General features: G+C 32.3%; 1 pseudogene; it reads right to left on the bottom strand.

The window, feature by feature from the left end:
• Positions 1-11,671: 11,671 nt before the first annotated feature.
• On the bottom strand, positions 11,672-16,827 carry LOC148855110 (transcription factor MYB113 pseudogene; annotated as a pseudogene).
• Positions 16,828-17,208: the final 381 nt, after the last annotated feature.

Below are 17,208 nucleotides of genomic sequence, written 5' to 3' on the forward strand. Positions count from 1 at the left end.
AGGAATTGATTGGGGAGTGGGGTAACATGATACATTCCTAATGGCTTAGAGGAGATGCCTTAGGAGAGAGATTCTAGCAAGATTTTTAAGTAGTTGGGTTAGGAATGGTGGCATGGCTTAATGGGAGTAGTGAAAAGGGGAGAGGAGATAGAGTCAAAGAGAATGCAGGGTGGGGGTAATGGAGTAAGGGTCTTCCTATATATATACTAGTGGGGATTAAGTGAAAGCCAAACAATAGAAGTACATAAGAGTATATAATTGTTTTATATTTCAACTGTTTAATAACCAATTTGATAGAACTTGACCCAAGTTGATTAATTTACTAGTATTTTCCGTTCGACTTTGGTTCAACAACTTTCCAACCTGACCAAGTTAGGTTTCGGTTTGGCCTTGTAAACTGACCAAAATTGAATTGGCTCAACCATAGATATATATTAATATTTTTTATTTTAAATATGGATTTTTTAATACAGGAAAGTGGAAGAATTCCCATATTTCTTAGTCTAAAATATTTTATATAATAAATCTAATTCTTTTTAATTTATTTTTTAATAATGTCACTATAATTTATTAAATTTAAATTCAATAATGGTTAGTTAGTTTTGGGTGACAAACTCTCGAGCTTGGTTGGCAAAACAGCCTACAACCGAACTGAACCAATTCATGAACAATACGATAAAAACTGAAGATATATTAAATTAGTTAATAAATAGTGTAATCTCAAATAATAGTTTAATTTATAATAAATATTAATCAATAAATTATAAACATATATAATTACTAAAAATAAATTTCTAACAAAAATACAATAAATTAAATTTCAAAAGTTAAATAATAGTTGTTTAATCTCCAATAATTATTGACAATTTTCTATTAAATAGCAAAACAAAAATAGATTTATAAGTAATTATTGAAAACATATTTATAAAAAAATACAATAAATAATTACTGAAAATAAAATAAATATTAATTTTAGTACATATAAATATTTAACGAATATACATTATTATCGTAAAATTATTACTAATAAATATTAAATTATTTGAAAGCCATTTTCTATAATTATTAATTTATATAAGTGAAATTAGTTACTTACAAAATTATTTAATTATTTAAATTGTTACAATCTTAATTATTTATTGAATTTAATAATATCTAAAACTATAATTAGTATATTAGTACATAATTTGTTATTAATTTTGTAAAATATTAAATTATCATTAATATTAATACTATGAAATCTACTATAATTATTTTTATACATTAAGAATTTTTTAAATTTATTACACGATTTCATTATTTTAACTATTTAATTTTAGTCATGTTAAATATTTCATAATTTAAATATTTAAATAATATGTAAAATATTTAAAATTTTCATTATTTCAATTTTATTTATTTTAAAATTATCACGTAATATTAAATATTTTTAATATAATTATTTATCTATTTTAATGTTATGATATTTAAGATGTTTAGTTATTGAAATATTTAAATAATGTTTTAGTTTTTAATGTTAATTTTTTATTATTTGAATAAAATTTAAATTGAATAATTCAGAAAATTATAGTTTATATTGTTACTACATAATTTCATGATGAATTTTGTAAAAATATAGAATTGTTTATAATATGAATATTATTAAATCTATTATAATTAATTTTTATGTTTTGGATAAATATTTTGAAGTTACTATATAATTTTGGGCCTACTTGGCAAGTCTTTTTGAGAAGATTTTCTTGTAGCTTTGACAGTCAAAAGATGCATCGAGCTTTTGACATATGATCTGGGCAGCCCAGAGACAATTTGGTAGACGTGCGCGTCTTTCTACGCGAGATTAAAACGCGAAAAACACAAGAAGTCAGCCCAAAATGGTCTTCTCGCATATTTTTAGCGTTCCATCTTTTGGTGGATAGATCTTCTGCGTGCCAAACAGAAATAGTTAATTGATTTAATAACTTTCTTCTGATTTTTAAATAGTTTTGATTTGAATAATTCTGATTTTTTTTTAAACTACACCAAATGCTCCCTTTGTTATAATATTTAAATAATTCTGATTTTTTTTAATTGAAACTTTCTTCAGATAAATGAAGATAAAAAGTGGGGGAGAGGATAAATAAGAATTAGAGATAGTTTAGGGGGGGAATCTCTCTACTAAATTAGAGATAATTTAAGAGATAAATATGAATTAGAGATAATTTAGGAGATAAATAGGAATTATAGACAACTTAGAAGAAAGTGGGGGAATGGAGCCACTTGACTAAACATTAGAAAAACAAATCCTTCTTTCTTTATGGTCACTAGAAATAGTTAAATTGTGTGTTATTTCTTTATTGGTTTAATGTGTAATTATATAAAATTAAAAGAATTAAAAAAAAAAAGAAATTAGGAAAGGGGGGTTTGGAGGAAGGAGAAGAGAGGAGGCATGATAACTGGACTGTTTTACTATATATATAAATAGATATATGTGTGTGTGGTTCATTTTTTGGACCAAAAAATGGTCTTGGTTTAGCCTCACTCGGTTTAATTGGAATATGTAGGTCCAGTCCAATTTAAAAAGAAAAGCTGATAAATTCTTCAATAGGATTGTCAACAACCATATTTTCTCACTTATAAGGGTCCATTTGATTTACAGTTTGAATGAGAATCGAAACTCCTCAGAACCAGAATTGAAATGATTTATTCCCATAGCTAATTTGGTTCAGATGGAAAGTAACACTGCAATTGAAATCAGTTGGAATGGTATCTTATTACTAAGAGATCAAATGCGAAAACGGAAATGAGGTTCCGATTCCACCCAACCATAAGATTGTATATTCCGAATCTGATTCTGATTCCAGACCCCTATTCCCATAAAATCAACCTTAACAGAATTCTCCACGTGATTCCAGACCCTTTTTTTTTTCTTGTGCATGAAAGGAAAAAGAGAAGTAATTTGGGCAGGTCCCATATTTTGTAAAGTTGCATGCATTTTCCACATGGAGTGGTTGATTTAAAGCTCAAAAAGACAATATTGTCTCCATCACCCTCTTTATTTAATTTCTTGTATCTATTCACATTAATTCACACACAAATCAATTTTAGTTTGACCAGAAATCTAACCCACCTTTTCCTGCATTCCATGATAAAAATGGAAGCAAGAATGAATAATGGACAGCAAGATCTTTCCAAAGTTGGATCAAGAAGAGTATGCCTTTTATATATGAGTTCGTATCTGCTGACCACAAACACGCTGGCCACGTTCTATCCACAGGACACATTACAGCCATAGCCATACATCGGGAACATCTCTATGATCAGTAGATCTGGATTTGGACTCATGATTAATACGCTCAATGGAACATCTCCCATTGAGCCAAATGTGAAGGAAATAAATTCAAGAAAAGCTCATAGTGACCTATTATGGCACGACCGACCCCAATGTGCTTTGTCACTGTAGTGCAATTTTGTTTGTACTAATGCAAATGCATGGGAATGCAAATTTTGATCTATTTTTGTTTTGGGTTTTACTTTGTTGTGCTTCAAGTCTTATATTACTTCATATTGCAACCAAACAAAATAAGGTAAAATTGTAAACAAAAATAAATCAGGCCTCAGACTTACTGCAAAGCAGTTGAGACGTGCAAGTAGAAGTTATAGCCCTGTCATGGTTAATGAGACATCTCTCACCATGAAAAGCCAAAGCCAAAGTAATGGGTGAATTTGATGAGCTTGTTAGGTCCAAACACAAACAAGCCCCAAACAAATTAAAAGAGGCTGAATGAGTATGTGGTTGGTATTCAGTTCCAATTAATGTCGTGGAAAGCTGCTGTTTATACTTTAGAGTTGTGGTTCAAAATTAAGTCCTGTGTCACGTCTTCCAATGAAGAAAATGTGCAAAGAAATCGAGTGGGCGTGAGGGTGAGACTTGAGAGAAGGTGTTGGGCCTGTTGGCTGAGGCTGATAGTGATAGCTCTCAAGAGGATTGACGTGTTGCTTCTCTCTCCGCTTGGCTTATTGATATATTCTCTACGTAGATTCGCTTTCTTTGTTTCTACTTGGTTGAATCATTAATGGTGGACATCCATTATCTTTCTCACCTGTTCAATTGCCTGCCTACACTGACCAACCATTTTTGGACGTAGATCTACTGTTGCAATACGAGTTTGTGGATCCAACGCTTGGAAGTTCACATCTACGCCCCATAATGCCCCCCACAGCACATCCCCACCTTGTATTAAGAATATCTCCTCATGATGTTTCGTCATCTTTGGTATTTATTATTAGGAGATGTTCCTAATACAAGGTGGGGATGTACTGTGAGGAGCAAATGTGAGCTCAACGCTAGGTTTTACAAGTAGGGCTTAGGGTCCACATGACCCATGGACTGTGCCTGCTTAGTGTTTAGCTTGTCATTTGAGGGGATCAAGACAATTCGATAATAATTTTCCTTTTACCATGCCAAAAGCAGCCTGATTGTCGATCTTGTTTGTGGGCCCATATGCAAATTAACATGGGTTAGGATAATAAGCAACCCAAGTTAGGAAAAATTTGGCTGTTCAGATTAGCTGAACGTTTTGGCTGTTCAGCAGGCTGTGAAAATAATAATGAGGTTCTATACCAGTAATAAAAACATGGGCCCGCACCTTTGACAGTAGGGCTCAAGAATCTATTACAGGCGCATAACCTTATCATTGATTCGACAGCCTGTTAAACAGCCAAAATATTCAGTTAAACTTTGCTCAAATTTGACAGCTGGCGCTATCAATTGGGTTTTTCATGCATGATACATTGCAGGCTTGGTTCCCACTGATGGTGTGGATACATTGTGGGCTTTGATATGCTACCCACAAGTTATTCCCACATCTTTATCCACGGGATATTACAATTATGCATCGAGAATATTTTCTTTGTCATTCATAATAAACAGTGGTGTTATGTGGGTAGGGACGTCTGAATAGTTGTGGGTAGCAGATCCAGAGTGATACATTGTAGGGTAAACTAGGGGTGTTAAAACTTAAAACAATCATCAAATAAGGAAAAATTATAGTGTATTTATTGATGTGGCAGCTATTTCTGTTTTCAAAAATAAAACCAAACATGTTGAACAACCCCCTATATGGTGCAGGGTCAAAGCTCACAGGGAGCTCTGTTGACAGCTCAGACTGTCAAATGTAGATGGCTAAGGTTTTCCCACGCAAACCTAGTGAGACTTGAGTAGGTGGTGTAAAGAAAAGCCTCAGAATATTCAAACACTTTGATATGAGAGAAGGGGTGTATCAATACATTGCATCTAATGTGATAATGCCTTATGTTAAAGCACTTAATAGCTTAAAATTTTAAGTTGAATAGTTCTTTAACATGCTGATAGAAACTATTTAATAAAGTGGTCTAGTGTTCAATCTTTATTGCCCCCAATATAATTAATTAAATTAAGCATAAGATATGAATGGGCCTCTACTTGTCCACGCTTAAGCCCAATGAACTTTCACGTGAGGGGATGTACTAAAGAATAAAAACCTAACCAGGGACATCCCTTGACAGCTTAGCTTTTAGCTTTTAGGTTGAACAGATCTTTGACACCTTATATTTCTTTTTGTTAGTATTTTTTTTTTCAAAATTTAGGAGGGATTGAAATGATGTTAATTAATGTTTAAAACAAAGTGTTAAAATCAATGTATCAGTTACTGGCCAATTGATACGATGCAGAATTTTGATCCATGCCTCCCATAGTGTTAGGGGTTTTGGAAATTTCAATCAACCTCTCGGTTAAACAGTTAAGGTTTCTCTTTTGAATGTATATAGCTTAGAATATAGAAGGAACCAATGAGAAAGTGGCCCAGTTAAAGACAAACTAGACTCAGGCCTGGCCCAGATTTTGGGCCCAAAGTTCAGCTCAGTTTATATTTGGGCTGATCTTGGTCCAGCCCACGGGTCGAGGTTCGGATTGACCCATATTTAAATATGACACAATGACCCAGACGAACCATTGAATTCAGTAACATCAAATCCTAATAGCTGTAGAGTACCAACTGATTCTTGTCCTAGTTGATTTTCTAAGTAGGATCTGTCAGAAAATTGGACAGATGGCAAGTTATATGAGGCGTAGACCCTTAGATCCTAGGAAAAAAGGTTTCTTAACCAACTTGATCACATTTTATGCCACATAATTCAGCCACGTGGGCCGATCTGGACCTTCCACCAGAATGGATCCCTTTTGTATTGGTCATTTGGCCTGTGGAAGATTCAAAATGACCTCATTAGCACCTCCTCTTCCTTTATCATGTTCAAAACATATAATTTGTTTAGAAATAGGTCTCTAAAATTGGGCTGACCTGAGCCCAGTCGAACTCCATAACTAAGTTGGGTTGATGAAATTCATTAGAGCCCAGTTTTGAGTCTTGACGGGACCCTATTTACATGACCGGGCTGGGTCACCTCAGCCCGATTCAAAACTTAACGGGGTGTTTTACAATTCAAAACAACTAAGGTCTGTTTGGTTTGGAAGAATAGGAGTCTAGAATCAGTCCAACTGTTTGGTTGGGTGGAATCGGAATCCCATTTCCATTCCTGCTGGAATGGCATTCCCCCATTTGAGGGAATGGCCATTCCCTGTGCCTTCCTTGGGAATGGAATTCCATTCCTACTGATTTTAATTCTCATTTCCATTCCTGTTTAAATCAAACAGACTGAGAATGGACCATTCCAATTCCGATTCTGGAGGATTTTGATTCCGATTCTGACTACGAATCAAACAGATCCTAAAAATATGTTCTTGAACCGTGTTTATTGTTTTGAGATGCAAAAATAAATTGGTTTTATTCCAAAAATAATTTATGTTTCGAACTTGCTCTTGGTTTTAATTTGGGAAACAAAAGAGGCATATACATCCAGAAAGTGTTTTCCATTTTTTTCTTTTTATTTTAAGAGTCAATTTATTTTCAAATCAAATGATTTTGATTCACTTTTAAAACCCAACTACAAGAAAAACAATTCATATTAGAAAACACCCCTTAAATCATTGCCCAAGATTTAAGAAAAGCCGAAGCAAAACGGTGAAATTAATTCTTGTATCATGATCTTAATCTTGTTTTTTTTTTTTAACATTTGAAGTTGGGTCAATAGGAGTGAGTTGGATTATTAAGTAGTTAGATCATGGGCCAGGCCGGTCTGGGCTTTGGGCCTATGTCATTACATACATTATATTTAAAGGCCAATATCCAATGATGATCTTAGCTATTTAGGGTATTGGGAGGTGTGGGCTGGATATGGTCCTGACCTTTGGCATTTTTTAGCACAATCTTGATCCCATTTTCTCATGCTTTACAGTTTGAGATTTATATGATACCCAAGATTTTTAGGGGGTTTTACATTTAGGCAGCAGCAGGGTTGTCAATGGGGTCAGTTCTGCCTGCCTGATCAAACTGGTTGTGCTGATTCAAATTCCATGGTTTTGTCCCAATTAATTAATTGGATTAGTTTCGGTTTTTGCTTGTTGTGAACTGATTCAGACCCGGATCAATTATTTTATTAAATACAAGTAATTATTTTTTATTTTATTATAATTTTTATTGTATTTTATTTCCAAAATGATAAATTTAATAGATAATATTTACTAAAAACACTTGATTTATTAACATAATAAATAATTTATAATTTTACAGACGATATTATCAGAATCCAAGTTTTAGTTGTTATTTAAATAAATAAAGTATAACTGTCAGTATGAGTGTATTTTATTGGATGGGACTTAATCCGAATGATTGTGGAGCCATGATTTTGTTGAAATTTAATAACGGAGAAGTAGGGATACACCCATACACAATTCTGAATTCTAACCCCTTTATTACTAGTCCTCTCCCCACTATAAATTACATCCTATCCGTGAATTTAACATCTATAAAATCCTGATCTGGGCTGATTGGTCATTCTCCCAATTAATAATTGGGACTTGAACACCCTATCGTGAGCTTGACGCATTCTTATTTCCCACTGATTGGGAACCAGAAGCATGGGGTGGTAATAGCGAGATGTGGTTGTGGCCAGTTGGCGGGAAAAAGAATATAAATTTGTCAGGTCCAATCAATGTTCTGTGCTTCTAAAAGAGTCAACCAATCTACTCTTAAAAAATCTGCTGCACTAAGGTTGCATGCGATTCGAGTAAGAATTGTGAGATGAGAATATTATTATTATATTTATTTTAAAAAGAAAAACATTATCTTTTTTTTTGTGCATTTAAAAGAAAAGATCAATTTGGCTTCAGAAAAAAAAAAAAAAAGAAAAATCAGTTTTGTATTTCCTCTGTCGGTGTATTTGACATGCGACCACAGTTGCAGCAGACACGCAGGAACTCCCAACCCTTCATCCCATGATATAGTGGGTTTTAAAACGCACCACACCACTTTAATGCGTTGTACTATGGTGTAGTGTCATTTGAAACGTATGATCTCGGGGTGTGGATTACACCACTTTATTTTACTATTACAATCGTTTTTAATTTGTATTAAAAGTAGGAATTTTACTTTTTTATATTTTTACTAATTTTACTAATTCTAGATTAGTTTTTTATTAATTATTTATCATGAATATTAGTTCTCTTATGTGTGTTTTAATTACTTTTAATTTTTGTCATTATTAATTTTTTGAACTCATTCGTTAATTTTTTATTAATTCATATTAACTATGGTTAAATCAATCACATGTTAAATTAATTTGTTTTGCTTCAAAAAACAAAAGAAAAATTATTACTCTTGAGATACATAGAATCAAAACATAAGGTGTGGCCTTTACCACACCACACCTTATAAAACACCTATATGAGTTTGGTGTGGTTTAAACTACCTATTTTTGTCCACAATTATGGAACACCTATACTAGTGTGGCCTGGCCTGGTGTGTTCTCGGTCACACACACCTGTAATGTGATTAAGAATACACCACCTAATTTATCATCACATTATAGAACACCTCCTAAGCTTAGGTTTTCTAATTATCATAGGGCCCATTCCCCCCATTTTTTATTAGGATTCCATTGACAGCACTAGAAGTAGTCATTTTTTGCAAACTTTTGAAGAGGGCCCAAGCTAGACTGAGGTCTGTCACTTTGTCATTTTGTTCTTCTTAGGGTTTGGATGGTTCTCTGAAAAATTAGTATTAACACTTGATTTATTATTATTACTTCAATTAGTAGATTCATATAATTTACCAAACATATAATTTTTCATTACCTTCACGCCTATTGCTATCACCACTGTTGATTTTACCAACTGAAATATCACAACCTAAACCTCCACCCCTCTCTGAATTAATTTATCACGTCAATAGCTGTTGGGCTGCTGCTTTGTCAATACTTTTTATGTCTTGTTATGCCTTTACTAGCTCCGCCACACCGTCTTTCTTGCTTGGGGAAGGTACGTAGTTTCAGTTTCGTGTATCAGGACACCCTCCTCTCTGTTGTTGACGCTGGTGACGACGGAATTTCAAGGACCATCGAAAAGAAAAAGAAGAGCGAGAACATCGGCTTCTGATATAAGGGTAAAAGATGCATTTCATCCTTTCCATTATGTTTTAACGGCAATAACAATTGTCACAGTGGGATAGTTTAAGATAATAGTTAAATAGTAATGATACAGTTTGTCAATTAAAATTTAAAAATCGTTTAATAAAAAATTATTTATAAAATAGTAATAACATATTAGTAAAGTAATAATACAATAATATATTAACAAAATATTCATAAGTTAATTATTAAATACTAATAAACTAATAATAATGAAGTATTAATACACTATTAATATAATAATAAACAGAATAATATGATATTAATAAACTAATATGATAATAATAATAATAATAATAATAATATAAAAACTGTAAAGTAAAAATAAAATAATAAAAGTAAAATAGTACAAAATCAAAAAATTTTGACCGATTCTGGTTCCAACTCCAGATAAACTAAATAACAATGATTGGAATCTATGGTTCCATCTAAACCAAATAGACATTGGGAATAGAAATTCAGATTTTGATTCCAAGTGAATTTCAACTTCTATCTAAATCATGAACCAAAGAGACCCTCAATCACAACTTTTATTCTTAGCTTGTTACATATCTTTAGAAAGTTGGACGAAATAGGTTCGAGCACCCTTCCAACATCTGATCACCATGAAGCTGAAACCACCATGTATCAGTAGGGGTGAGCAAACGGTTTATTCGGTTATAAACCGAACCGAATAAACCAACATTTTTAATGAAAAAACAAATCAAAACCAAATTATTGAAAAACCAAAATATTTTAATCAACAAAAAATATTGAAATATTCAGTAATTTAGAGAGGGGTAAAATTACTAAAGTGATCGTTAAAAGAGATTTTTGTTGAGTTAAAATGGGATTATTTCAGTAATTTCATATATAAAATAATTTATAAAAGGGTAGAACGGGTGTTTGGAAAAACCGGTGCATCAATCTAATGTTTTCCATCTGGGACAGTGATGGAAGGGAGGTTTTTGTTGAGTTTCTAAAAAGTTTAGGGGAGGCATTTATTAAAATGAATCTATAAGGCATTTGATGGAAGTAATGAGGATAGAGGACTAGACCACTTGGTCAAAGTGGCTTTCATAACATCTCAAAACCATTCAACCTCAAAGCTTAAACTATTAGGAGAGATCCTTGAATAGGTTGATATTCTCTAATAAGTAGAGAGGAATTAGAAGCTTTAGCAGAATTTTACTTAAAGAGGAGGAGGTAAATATCCCAGAAGTGGTGGGAGGGGAGAAATTTCTTCTGGAAGAGGAAGAGCAGAGGACGGTTTCCTTGACAGTCTGGTGATGGACGCACATAGGAGCGTTGGTAATTAAGGGAATCCTCAAAGAAAGAGGAAATGTTTTGAAAAAGAATGGATATAAGAATATGGAAACGGCAAAACCATTGGGTTGTTCTTCTTAGGGGGAGAAGAAAATGCGAAGGATGTTTTAAAGAGTCTGGAGGAGGAAGAAAGGGAGGCAAAGGAGGACGAAGAGCGGGAGGAGGAGGAAAACAGAGAAGAAAATGAATCCCTAAAAGAAGCAGACGAAGTCTTTACGTTTGGGGGTATGCTGGGAAGCAGAAAATTAAGAAGGTTGATTGAGTTATATTAAGATTGCTCAGTGCAAGTGGCTAAAGATTTGAGAAATCACAGCCCTAGGGGAAGGTGTAGAAAAAGAAGGGGTCGTTAGTTCTATAAAGAATGTTTTGATGAACTCACACCCAATTCATCCATTTGCCACCCCTACTTGGAAAGAATGTTTTGATGAGAATCAACATATAGTCTTTACTGATGAGTTGTATGAACATTAATACAACTAATTAATTAACAAAGAAGAGAAAGAGAAGAGAAAGAAAAGGAAAGTGTTGCAGCTTAACCAAGTGAACTTTAAAATAACACCATTTTTATCTATACTTCTTGTAAGGTTTATTAAATCAATTAATAATCCATAAGTTTACATGCCATAGTTCGACTAACAATCCATAAATGAAAGTGAACACTTTAATTGTAGGATTTCCACACGCATGCATGGTTAATTTACAATCAGGAGCAATCTTAATTAAGACTTCTATATAAAGAAAAACTCTAGTAGACATTTGGTCCTTAATTCCAGTAATTTTTTCATTCAAATAATAACTAATCCCACATCTATCCTCCCAAATAAATTTACTAAGAAGTAATATCCATTTCTGATGATAATAGGTCCCAAATGTTTCCATTAAAATTCTAGTAATCCCGTTCATCAGTACTGTTGCCTGTTTCCAAAGAACAAGTGTTTCCACCCTCTGTTGTTGGTTGCATCTCTTTAACCGCAACTCCATTTTCTTCAGACCCAGTAGCAGAACTACGTACTGATAGGGCAGGAGGTCTCCATCTCAGTTTCATCTAAGACACTCTTCCACCATTGCGAAAGATCGTCTGCAGGCGGTGGAAGATTAGGCATTTCTCCTGATTGCTTACTTGTGCCCACAGTGGTATAATTATCAGCCAATCGTCAAAACCATCGAGAGCTTTTTGAGAAGGTACAAGGTTGAGGCCTGATAGCTTTGATCTTCTCAACTGTGGCTTGGGCTTTCTCCTCTTCTTCTTTGCAAACAAGCTTCTTGCTCAACCGAGTTTTGCAATAGTTCTTTATATCGTTTGCTGTTCTTCCGGGAAATCTGCCGGCAATTAACGACCATCTGAGAATTAAAAGAAGAGAAAGATAATATTTTAGTCGATCTGCTCTTCTGAAGGAACTGATCGATCAGCTGGTCATCTCCAAGATGATCTATTTCAATGCCATTTCAACCGTATGGAACTTGAGCCATTAACGAAACGAACATAGTGGCCTATAACCTTTGGATTTCCATTCCTTTTCTCTAGGTCCATGAGACTTTCTGTTGATTGTATTGGTCTCCAAGAGGCCAACCACTTAAGCTTTCTACAATTGTGGGCATGGATCTTCTACAGATAGCCCTAATTAAGACAATAATATAGAGTCACTATATCATTGGCGATCGATGGGCAACCGGTGCAACACCGGCGGGCTTTTAATTTCATCTGTAAAGTTTTGGTTCTGTTTCAAACAGATAGCATCGGTTTGATCTATATGTCTAGATCGACGCTTTGATATTAAAGACTCACATTCAACATCTGCGTATATACTGAAAATTTTCCATATCATTTTCCACTTGGAATGATACGCGCGTACATTTGCAAATAAACCCCTAATAAAAACAAGCCACGTGCCATGTTAGGCTGAAGTGTAGTAGGCACGTTAGGTAAGCATTATGAGTGAACACTAATAGCTGTGTGACACATGTCCTAGTGTCTTTCATCCGTTACAAAGAAATTATCTATTATTTTATTATCTTTGTCAAAATAATTAAAAATAAAAACAATGAAAAAGGAAAACCTAAACATTTTAAGAGTTGTGACTCATTTACATTTTCTTTTTTCATTGTTTTTATTTTTAATTATTTTGACAAAAATAATAAAATAATAGATAATTTCTGTATAAAGGAAAAAAAAAAGTATTTGGATGAAAGATGCATGAACTGGGACAGTGAAACATGTGTCACACAGCTATTACATGCTCACTCGTTCTACTTAACCAACCAACGCCTATTACATCCGGACCCACCTTATAAACCTGACCCATCCGTTGAGTTGAGTTTTGTATATCTCATTTTATGGAGAAGCTATCGTATCTTGAGTGAGTGCCAAGAAAAGAAGAGAGGGTAAGAGTGTATGAGACGCATTTGAGAGAGGGCGTTTTCCGTTTTGAATGTGTATTGGGAACAAGAGTTTGGAGAGAAAGAGTATGTGTATCAACACTATGAATTGAATCTCTATTGAGATATAGCGGGTTTCTTATTCTTTGATGTCTAAGTCTATAATCTATTTTTTTGTTACTTGGTGAATAAATCATTGAGTGGTTTGTGAACTTCTTAATGGCTCAGCGTTATGTTGGGTTAGATTAATTATTATACACCTTTTGTTATATTACTTTCATATCGAGCCAATACAATTAACAAGTCATTCATGCTGTATACACACACTCATACTAGCGGGGACCGGGACCCACGTGATGGATAGGATTTGTTAAGGGAAATTGAAATAATAAAAGCTGATAATTATTGTAAGGAAATAATGTAATATTGTTTAACATAATTAATTTTTATTTTATTAAATATGGATTAATTATATTAATAATTGTTAACAAAAACAATATTTTGTTGCTAATTACTTAATAAAATAGTTATTTTTTCCATTTTATCTGTTAGTTGTCCTATTTTATTTATTTTGCTTTATTAATGGTTAAATATAATATTTTGTAAACATTATTTAAATATTTAAAATACTCAAATATTAATAAGTATATAAAATTAGATCGTAATCATAATTAAATTAATCTAAGCCTGACCTCGAGGTTTACTTTGGGTTGGGCTTTGGTTGATTGTCAACATGATCTAACCACCCAAATTACACCTCGAAGATCAATGTGACATTCGTAATTAGATTTAACCAAACATTTTTGGGGTTTTTAACTATTTTTAGTTAAAAATTGTTAATATTGAAGCTAAAGGAATTATGAGGGATGGGATGCCCCCATTTTGTAGCCTAATGAATTAAAAAAAGTAAATATATCAAGCTAGAATTTTACAATATATTAACAGTTTTTTTTTTGAAGAGTAAAAGGTAAATATTTATTAAAAGCATAAAACAATTTTTAAGGTTGCTTGGCCCACCCTAGTCCTCACCCTAAGCATAATAATATTTTTTTGGGCCTAAGGTAGGGATAGACGTCCCTGGCCCACACCCACACCCTGTTTGATAGTTTGATCAGATGCGAATTTAACCCCACCCGATCCAACTAAAATCTGAATTTAATAAAAATTACCATTTAATGTATTTATGTGGTATAATTATGTATACATATAGGTATTATATATAATTATATAAAGTTTATAATTGATAGAATTAAAATTTTATATTTATATACATCTATTACACACACACACATATATATATATATATATATATATATACTTTAAAAAATAATTACTTTTTAAACGTTTTTAACTTTTTGGTCATTTTAATCACAATAAGATGGTTATGGATTAAATCTAAATTAGTTAAAAAATCCAACATAATAATTGGATATAGAGATTTCATAAATGGATGCAGATGCAAATGCAATTGGATTAGATCTAAACGTGATCCATTTACAACCCTACTACCTATATTATGTGTGGGCTTGATGCAGTTTTGATCTAGACCTAACTCAAAAGAAAATAGTTGCTTAAGCTTGGAAATATGATCATTGGGTTGGGCTAAGTTATAAACAATCACTTGTAAGCATGAAGTCTTATGACATTTCTAGTTAGGCCATTATAAGTTTTACTATTTTAGTTAAGTTTTATACTTTTAAATGGTATGCAAATGATGTATTTTATTAATTTAAATTTTTTTTTGTACTTCTTATTATTAATATTAATTATCTTATTAATGTTAGTTATTTTTAGATAGAATTTAAGTATATTTTAATTTTTAATCTCTAAAGTACTATTTTTTAACTTTAATATTTTTTATTAATTTTAATTAGTAGGTTTCAAATTATAATTTATTGACAATTAACCAACTAAATAGAATTTGAATATGAAACAAATAAATTGAATTTGGATGAGAATAAAATTCTCTTTATCTTGAAAATACAATAGGCTAATAGTGGAAGAAGCCTCTAGAAATATGTTAAAATATGTTAATGATGTAAGGGATGGGACCTATATCTTAGAATTCCCTCTCTCTCTCTCTCATTATTTTTTGGTGATTAACTATTTATTATATTTTTATTAACTATTTTTTAAACTGTTACTTGTTTATAGGATGGGTTGGGCCCATGGTGGCCTCTCCGTTTTCTCCCTTACCCAACTGAGGCTTCTCCTTAGTTCCCACTCCTAAAAATATCATTCCATACACTTTCAGCTTGTCACATCACCACCCTATTTTCCTAATCTCTCTCTCTCTCTCTCACTAAGGTTTCCAATCACCTAAATCATCTCATTTCCTAAAATTTCTCCTAAACTATTTCCTCACCTAAAATTTCCTCCTAAAATAATTCATAATCTCGCCTTTGCCCTCCTCTATGTCTATTATTTTCATCTCTATCTCTATCCACCTTGCAAACACATGCATTTAATTTCTCATTATATAATGTATTAAAATATTATCATTTAAGTTATTTTTTTTGAAAACAGTTTAACTTACAACTTAAATATTGGAATAAGATGAATAAAAAGTATTAGAAGAATAATAAGAGAAAAATGGATAATACAATAAGACAAATAATAAAAGTAAAGTAAAAATTTAATAATTAACTGAAATCTTATTATAATTATAAATAATACAATTACAAAATTAAATACAGCTAACAAACTAAGTAGATTTAATTACTGTTATTCATTAAACACATAATTAATTATAGTTAACTAATTAAGTAGACTAGATAATTAGTTATGATTAATTAATTAGTTAAAGAATTACTCTAAATAATTGATAAGTAATTATAGTGAATTAATTACCAAACTTTTCAAAAATTTTATTTAATTATAAGTGACCATATTTAATGAATTATTTAAGTAAAACATCAATAATTAAAATAATATTACTTTAATAAAAATGACTGTTAAATTAGTGAATTTACCATAATATTGTTAACTAAAATAACTAATTATTTAAGTAAAATATCACACTAATTAAAATAATTTCATATTTATTTATTTCATTAAGTAAATTAATTTCACAGTAATTAAGCTCAGTCCTAACCATTAGAATTGAGCTTAAAGCCCGAGCTTGAGGTCAAGCCAGGTCTATCCAACCCGAACTGAACCCACACTAAAATTTGATGCACTCAGGTTGGACTTAATTCCATACTGTACTCAAACAGGGATCCATTAAATTAACTTTGGAATTACCTGTTCCCTAAGAGCATATGAAACCTTATAATGAGATCGATTTCGTTTGATGTGAATTCCCCACTCTTGATACCTGGCCAGAGATAGTTCAACCAACTAAGCCTACAGCTCTTTCACATCTATTCAGCCCTGATAATGCAATAACAATAACAATCAAGAAAGATGGAAGAAATAATGAAATATAAATCGATCATCAGATATATAAACCATAGACAAAGAACAAATAAACAGTGTAGATAGGTAGGTACCTGCTCTAAGAGGAACCTTACACCACTTGCCTTCTCCATACCGCTCAATGCACTTCGTTGGAAGAATATCTTCTTCTTCAGTCCATTTACCTTTTCTCAAACCCAAACCACCATCCATAACTTCAGAAGATCGCGTTTTGTTCTGCATGCTGCAAATCCATTTATTTATATTCTCATCTCCATTCTTTCAGGCTTACAAACTCTGCTACATGCATATATCCCCAACCACATACGTGAGGCTTCAATTCTCTGTTTCTGAGAAAGCTCAACTTACCGATTATTATCAACGAACCCAGATTTCCTGCACTTGGTATGGTGTGGGACGTGGTACACTTTCAATGAGATTCAGCCACGTCCCACTCCACATGGATTCCCAATTCACATGTGCAGATGTGGTCTAACGGTAAGGTTAGGGGTGTTAGTCTCCAATTTCCATTTTTTTTGATATGTTAAAAATAAGAAAAAGGTGGGAAAAAAAATAGAAAAGTTGACTGCCCAG

This window comes from Nelumbo lutea, chromosome 4, assembly GCF_056320005.1.
Source record: "Nelumbo lutea isolate HS-2025 chromosome 4, American lotus-T2T, whole genome shotgun sequence".
NCBI classification, from domain to species: Eukaryota; Viridiplantae; Streptophyta; class Magnoliopsida; order Proteales; family Nelumbonaceae; genus Nelumbo; species Nelumbo lutea.